The sequence below is a fragment of the Aristolochia californica genome, unplaced genomic scaffold (genome assembly GCF_029961685.1).
Source record: "Aristolochia californica isolate CCGP_79_NKW_82.1479 unplaced genomic scaffold, dmAriCali1.0.hap1 SCAF_10, whole genome shotgun sequence".
In the NCBI taxonomy this organism is placed as follows: domain Eukaryota; kingdom Viridiplantae; phylum Streptophyta; class Magnoliopsida; order Piperales; family Aristolochiaceae; genus Aristolochia; species Aristolochia californica.
In genome coordinates, this window is record NW_027181771.1 from 21166057 (window position 1) to 21173066 (window position 7010).

Here is a 7010-nt window from a genome sequence, read left to right on the forward strand (position 1 = left end):
ACCTATTAATGTCCCAAATATCTCTCAATCTAAGTATTTCATAATTTTTGTGGATGATGATACTTGAGTAACATGGTTATATTTGATGAAAGACACATTAGAGGTGTTATCCTTATTCTATGCCTTTTTTTGTTATGGTAGAAACTCAATTATATCAAAAATTCATATTTTTTGATTTGATAGTGCCAAAGAGTACTTTTCTAATCAATTTTGGAATCTCTATCAAGAAAATGGAATTATTCATCAATCCTCCGAGTCTATACTCCAGACAAGAATGGTGTGTCTAAAAGAAATAACAGTCATGTAGTTGAGGTTGGCAAGACAATCATACTCGCTATGAATGTTCCTTACTTTTATTGGCCGTATGTTGTTCTTACAGCTTGTTTTTAAATTAATCGAATGCCATCTAGTGTCACATATGGTCAAACATCCTTTTCAAAATTATTTCTCTAAAAGGCTATGTGTGTTACTCTCCTATTCTTAATAAAGCCTATGTTTCAGGTGATGTTACCTTTTTTAAGGACCAGCCATACTTCTTGACTAGCTCCCCTCCTGGTTTTTCGCCCTCTATAGGTATGCCCAAGCCAAGTGTGCCTATCAATCATCACATTCATCATGAGGAGCAAGCACTTGAGGCTCCTCTCTTTCCTCTTGCTGACCACTCACTTGTGCAGTCTTCAAATGCTCCCAAGGTAAGTTCTCCTCCATCTTTTCCAGTTGTGTTTGATCCACCATATGATACTTGCCCTATCACCCATCATAAAGAACCGCGCAGCACTACTCTTGCACAATCCACTTTACATCCCATTTCTAATTTTGTTTCTACTCATCGCTTGTCCTCTAGTTGTTTTCTCTTTTTTGTCTTCTATTTCATCTTCGGAGGTCCCAAGTACTTATGAAGAGGCATCAATAGATCCAAGATGGAGAGCTGCCATGGAGGAAGAGATTCAGGCCGTATCAAAATTCAACCTGGAAATTAGTTCCTCTTCCCCAAGGTAAGAAGATAGTTAGTTTAAAGTGGATTTTTACACTTAAATATAATCCAGGTGGGACTATTGCCCAATATAAAGCACAATTGTTGGGTAAAGGCTATACTCAATCATATGGCATTGATTATGATGTTCGGGTTCTTATTTCTCTTGAGGTTACTTTTCAATTGCAACTATATTGATTGGATGTCAAGAATACTTTCTTAAATGGTGATCTTTCAGGGGAGGTTTATATTGTTCAACTACCTGGATATGTTATTGAGTGGATCTGGTATGTCGGTTACAGAAGGCCATCAATGGGCTTAAACAATCTCCATGAACCTGGTTTGATAAGTTCACTACGGTGGTCACTCAACTCGATTTTAAGAGATGTGAGAACAAACATTCTATATTTCTCAAAAACACCATTTAAGGGGAGATTCTCATGGAAGTATATATTGGTGATATTGTTATCGCTAGCAGTGATTACAATAGAATTTATCAAGTCAAAGAAGACTTCAAAAGAAATTTTTAAACCAAAGACATGGGGCTTCTCAAATACTTCTTGGGCATAGAAGTTTTACAATCAAAATATTGCATAGTTATGTGACAAAGGAAGTATGTTCTTGATCTATTACAAAAAAGGTAATGCTCAAGTGCAAGTCGGTTGATACACCTATGGAGCCCAATGTTAAATTATGTACTGAAGGTGGCAACAATGTTGATATTGGATGATTCCAACTGTTGGTTAGGAAATTAATCTATCTCTAAACTACAAGACCTTATATATCTTATTTAGTCATTATTATCAGTTAGTTTACTCATCAACCTTAGCAAACTCATTGGGAAACATTGGAAATAATTCTTTGATCTTGAAGAAAAATCCTGGTCAAGGGTTATTACTCAAGAGTCATGGTCATACAGACATAGAAGGTTTTGCAAATGTAGATTGGTCAGGCTCACCAGATGTTAGAAAATCTACCTCTGGTTATTGTAAAATTTTTGAAGGTAATCTAGTCACCTAGAGAAGCAAAAACAAATTGTTGTTGCAAAATCTAGTGCAGAAGCAGAATATAGATCAATGGCACATCTGGTGAGTGAACTATTGTGGCTCAAATCATTCATGTTTGAACTAGTGTTCCAAGTAAAAAAACCGATGCAACTCCATTGTGTAATCAAGCAGTTATTCATATTGCAAACAACATAGTATTTCATGAAAGAACAAAACATATCGAGATCAACTGCCATTTTGTTTGAGAAAAATTGCTAGTTGGTGTAATATCTATGCAATACATCCCATACAAGAATTAGTTGGGGAATATATTCACAAAGGCCATTGCTGGAAAACCTCTCTCAGAGACATGTTCCAAGTAGGGAATTTATGATGTTTTCTCACCAGCTTGAGGGGGAGAGTTAGAGAAGATAATGACACTTTATGTAATTTAGAGAGTGGCTAGCTTGGAGATGTAATTATGTTAAACTTTTAAGTCCCTTTATTGCAATAATGTACTAGGGTTTTATGCCCTCAAATCTATAAATAACAGAGTAAGGAAGGGGGGGGGGGGGGGGGGGGGGGTTGGAGGACGTGCTCCTCTCCCCTTGTTTTATTTCAACTCTCTCTTGCTCTCTCCTACTCGAGTTCTCTCTTTTTCTCTCGTCTCTTCTCTTATCCCCTTCTTCCACCTTATTCTTACAAACCTTAAGTTCCCTAATCATGCAACCCTAGAATCTAACAATGCTTTATAGCATGATTTGTTAATGTTCTGGATGATCGAACAATAAACTTTGGTTGATTGATCATGATTTATAATCTTGATATGTGAATTTCAGGATGATAGATCATTGGTAGATGTTGATCGATCATTCCAATGCCAATTCGACTACGTTGACTTAAAAAAGAGAATGAATGATCTTAAGTACTCTAACATGTTTGAAAGGTGTATATGGTAATTTTAAAATATGTATGGATGCAAGGTATTTCCAAACGCTCCAAGTTTGCAATGTACCTTGCTGTGTTGTCGTAGGAAACCAAAAATAAAACCTATACTCCTAAAAATATATGTAGCAGTGGGAGTAAGGATCGTTCCCATGAAGAGTGATTAGTCTAATTTTATGCTCCGTGAAAAAGGACCAGGGTGGGGGGGAGTTGAGTATAATGAAAACACTTTCATGAAAAACAACTAAGAAACAATCCAAATTAAAGGATCAAAATCAATCAAAATAACAAATCTTGATCTAAATCAACATCCCCCATCGAAATTTCACAACTGATCATCAATGCAAGCATATACCAATTCGTATTTGAGTATTCTCCGTTGGAACTATCTTCCTATCTCTCATTAGTCATAGTTAATTAGAAAATAAGCGATCCAATTAACCCTAACTACTAAACAACCGAAGACAAGCGCTAAAGGTTTAATCTAGCAGCAGCCTTAAGAGTTAGCGAGATTGATGAAACTAAACAACACAAGCACAAGCAGCTGCATTTAATTTAGTCCATCATTCTTCTTAAGGTCTAATAATTCCGGACGCAGCAAATCATCAAATCTCAATTGCTTGGCAACTTAGAGGGATCAAACAATTACGGATTTGACACCTAACCTTGCACTAGATTGCAACGAGTAATAAATTAGTAGGCCTCTTATTGATTAAACAAGACAATCATGAAATAACAGTTACATAAGAACATCTGATACTCAAAACATGAATTGAACGATGAAAACAAATCCGTCCCTTCCGCTTATAGCGATGGCCCATGGTGCAGGAACACACTCTGGTCACCCCTTCCGCTAGGTCGCCCCCTCCGCCCAGGGCTACACACCTCCACACCCGCTTGCAGCACACGGGAATCAAACCCTCGACGTAACGCTAGCTCTGATACCAAATGTTAAGCACCTAACCAATACTACCCAAAAGATCGGCCTGTTAGGAGCGGAAGACATAGGTACATAACACCAGGACCATACCAAATGTTATGTCCGGATCTAACACGGGAAGGAAGAAGATGGAAGGGAAGATCGTTGTGAGGTTTGAGCTTTGGAAGGAGCTCTACCTTAAGCCTCGTGAGAGGGAGAACCTGACCTCGTTTAATCTAGGGTTTAATCTACTGAATTTTGCTTTTCGATTCATTACTGTACAATGCATACAAATAGTTCACGCCAATAAAAGTTTAGGTAAAAATTACAAAAGTGCCCGTGAGGCATATTTCAACCCAAATAGCATAAAACCAAAAATAAACTAAATGACTATATAACTGACTCAGTCAGGGTAATTGACTCAGCCATGGTGTCTCAGCCTGACTCGGCAAAGTGCTTGTCCTCGAGCTCGAAGGTAGAGCATGCCTGCCGAAACGGATCCTCCACTGGTTATCTCTGTGAGTCGTAGGTGCCAGCTCAACCTGCATTGCTGATGTTGAAGCTAATAGGTCCCCACATGTGTCAAGCATGAAGAGCTGAGGGCACATCATAATGAAACCAAACATATAAACACAGCTGGTGAGCGAAGAAAGAATACAGGAGTACCCACCCTTGTGGAGCTCATACTTGAGAGAGGACACTGCCGAGCATGCCACCAGAAAGATGAGAACAAAAGACAGGTATTCCATGGCAAGGTCATCATACTCCCTAGTCTTATGAATCTTAGAAGATGCACGACCTTGAAATCTCAACTTAGGGATCTTTCCACTTCGGGCAATCTCAATGTGCATTGCTGTCCCAATCTTCCAAAACTCTATGCAACAACCAACCCCAGAACTGGCCAGGATCATCCAGGAGGTAACATTATCAAGTAGGTAGAGGAAAAAATCAACTGACACGCAAAGTGCACAACAACAGACTTGGCAGACAGACCTACCATTGACTTGTTTTTATTCCAAAACTGGATATCGTCTTTAAAAGCCAAGAATAGTAGCCAAAACTCATGGAAGAAAATAGTAGGATAATAACCCTGAGACTTTTGCTGAACATTCAAGTAACCTGCAACATTTGGAGGGATTGCATGAAGGGTGTACGTAGTAAAATCATCAGTGACAGGAAGGTGGAGAACGTAGGCTTCCAATGCTTCAGTAGCCCCAGCCAAAGATATTGAATGCTCTCTATCCCTTACAACCCCAGCATCAAGGTAGGTAATTTGATCTAGAAGGAGGGAATCCAACTTCATATCCTGCCTGAGTTGCTGGAGGGTGATCCTCTTCATGGGGACAAAATCTCGTAGTTCTGAAGTAGTATACCACACGTTATAGAGAAGATCCTCTGAGTGCCCTGATTTATCAATGGGAGCAGACTCTGAGTACAGCGCCTTGTCTTCACCATCCAGACCAATCTTGTAAGACCATTTGTTTGATGCCAAGTCTATGGAGTTGTTCCCATGGAACAACAAAACTGTGCCCCCAACAATTCCAGAAACGGCCTCTGGTTGTCTTTCATCTGAGAATTTACCAAAAAATTGCTTGAGGCAAGCACCCAAAAGGACAACTCCAACAACTCTCACCATGTCCATCAACAACCATAGCCAGATGTTTCCCAAGGCAGAATTCATGCAGCTGATTCTGGACTGGAACACGATGGCAAACACTCTCCTGCAACCAATAACTAAACACAGCTCCGCGAACAAGAGGGTAGGCCTCAGGATCCAAGTCCCATGGGTCATCCTTGACATCATCAATCATATCCCCACCCTCATCCACATCGGCATCTACATGCTGTGGTTGAGATTGACTACGGATTTCCCATTCTGAAAACAGAACCTGGATCAACTCCCACCCCATGACCTGGTGCAACAAATACATAGAAGAAGAAGCAAAAGACCCATGAGGTTGCACATCAACGTACAATTCTGCCACTCCAGTGGCTCCCTGTGTCTCCTGAACCAGAGTATCATCCATGATAATATCATCCTCATCCTGCTCGTCAGTCAGTCCAAATCGACTGAAATGGCAAACAAAAATTCGCCCTTCAACCATTGTAGGATCACAAGAAATAAATTTAGCACCTTGCCTTTGGTTCGTGTGTCTACATAATCTAAGAGGCTGATCTTGTTTGACTGTGTCTGAAACTGGTAACTTCGTTTGGAGAATTAGTGTAACTGCAGCCATCAACCTGTTATCTTTTGATGCTGTCTTGGCACCTGGTTTGGTGCTGGAACCTAGTCCCACCATTTCTGCAACTAAAATGAGACCATCTGCAGGATACCCATGAATATAGTGTCCCAAATTTATTGCATCCCAGGACACGACATTTATCTCGGGCAATTCATCGAACAGCTGCAATGCTCCCATACATCTTCCCATTCATCCCCACATATGGCAAAAATAATAGAGGATGTGTTCTAATTCCACTGCCTAATGAAGCAACCAATTTCTGAGACAGATACCCAGCCACACCCTCAACGGCTAGAACAGCAGCATCTTCATTCTCCAATTTACCGTGCTTATCATGCAGGAGCATCCCATTAAGCATAAACCGATGCGGGAAATGTACACTGCTGGTGGTCTCAGCAATAGAAAAATTAAACAGCCCCACATATTCAATTGGCCAATGAACATACACACATTCAACTGAAAAACAGAGACCCTCAACAAAAAAAATTTCGAGGCACTTACCCCCTATCCTCCCCTTTCCCCCCAAATTTGGAACTTGGATTGCTCTGGTCTGCCGAGGAGTGGATTCCGAGTGGTAGGTGGTGGCCAGAAGTCACATCCCACTGGACATGTTTCTGAAGGCTCCGACAGAGCCTCCTCCGTGTCCGGTGGTGAAGGTCAGCCCTTTGGGACTTCGCCGCTTGTGTCCCAGTCGGAACAGTCGCTGGAAGATATTCCTTCCCCAGTTCGGGATGGTGTTCTGCTTGTTGTGAGTCGTGTTGGTGTGATTTCGAATTTGAGGTCTCCCCCAATTTGACCAACGCCGATGAGATGGTAGTAGAAAACCCTTCGATTTTGGATTATTCGGGTCCATTCAGTTAGATTTTCGAAATTTGGAGTTCGATTTCTGAATTGTAGGCTCCCTCTTGTCTGATTTCCCTGATTCGGAAATCAATTTGGTCTGG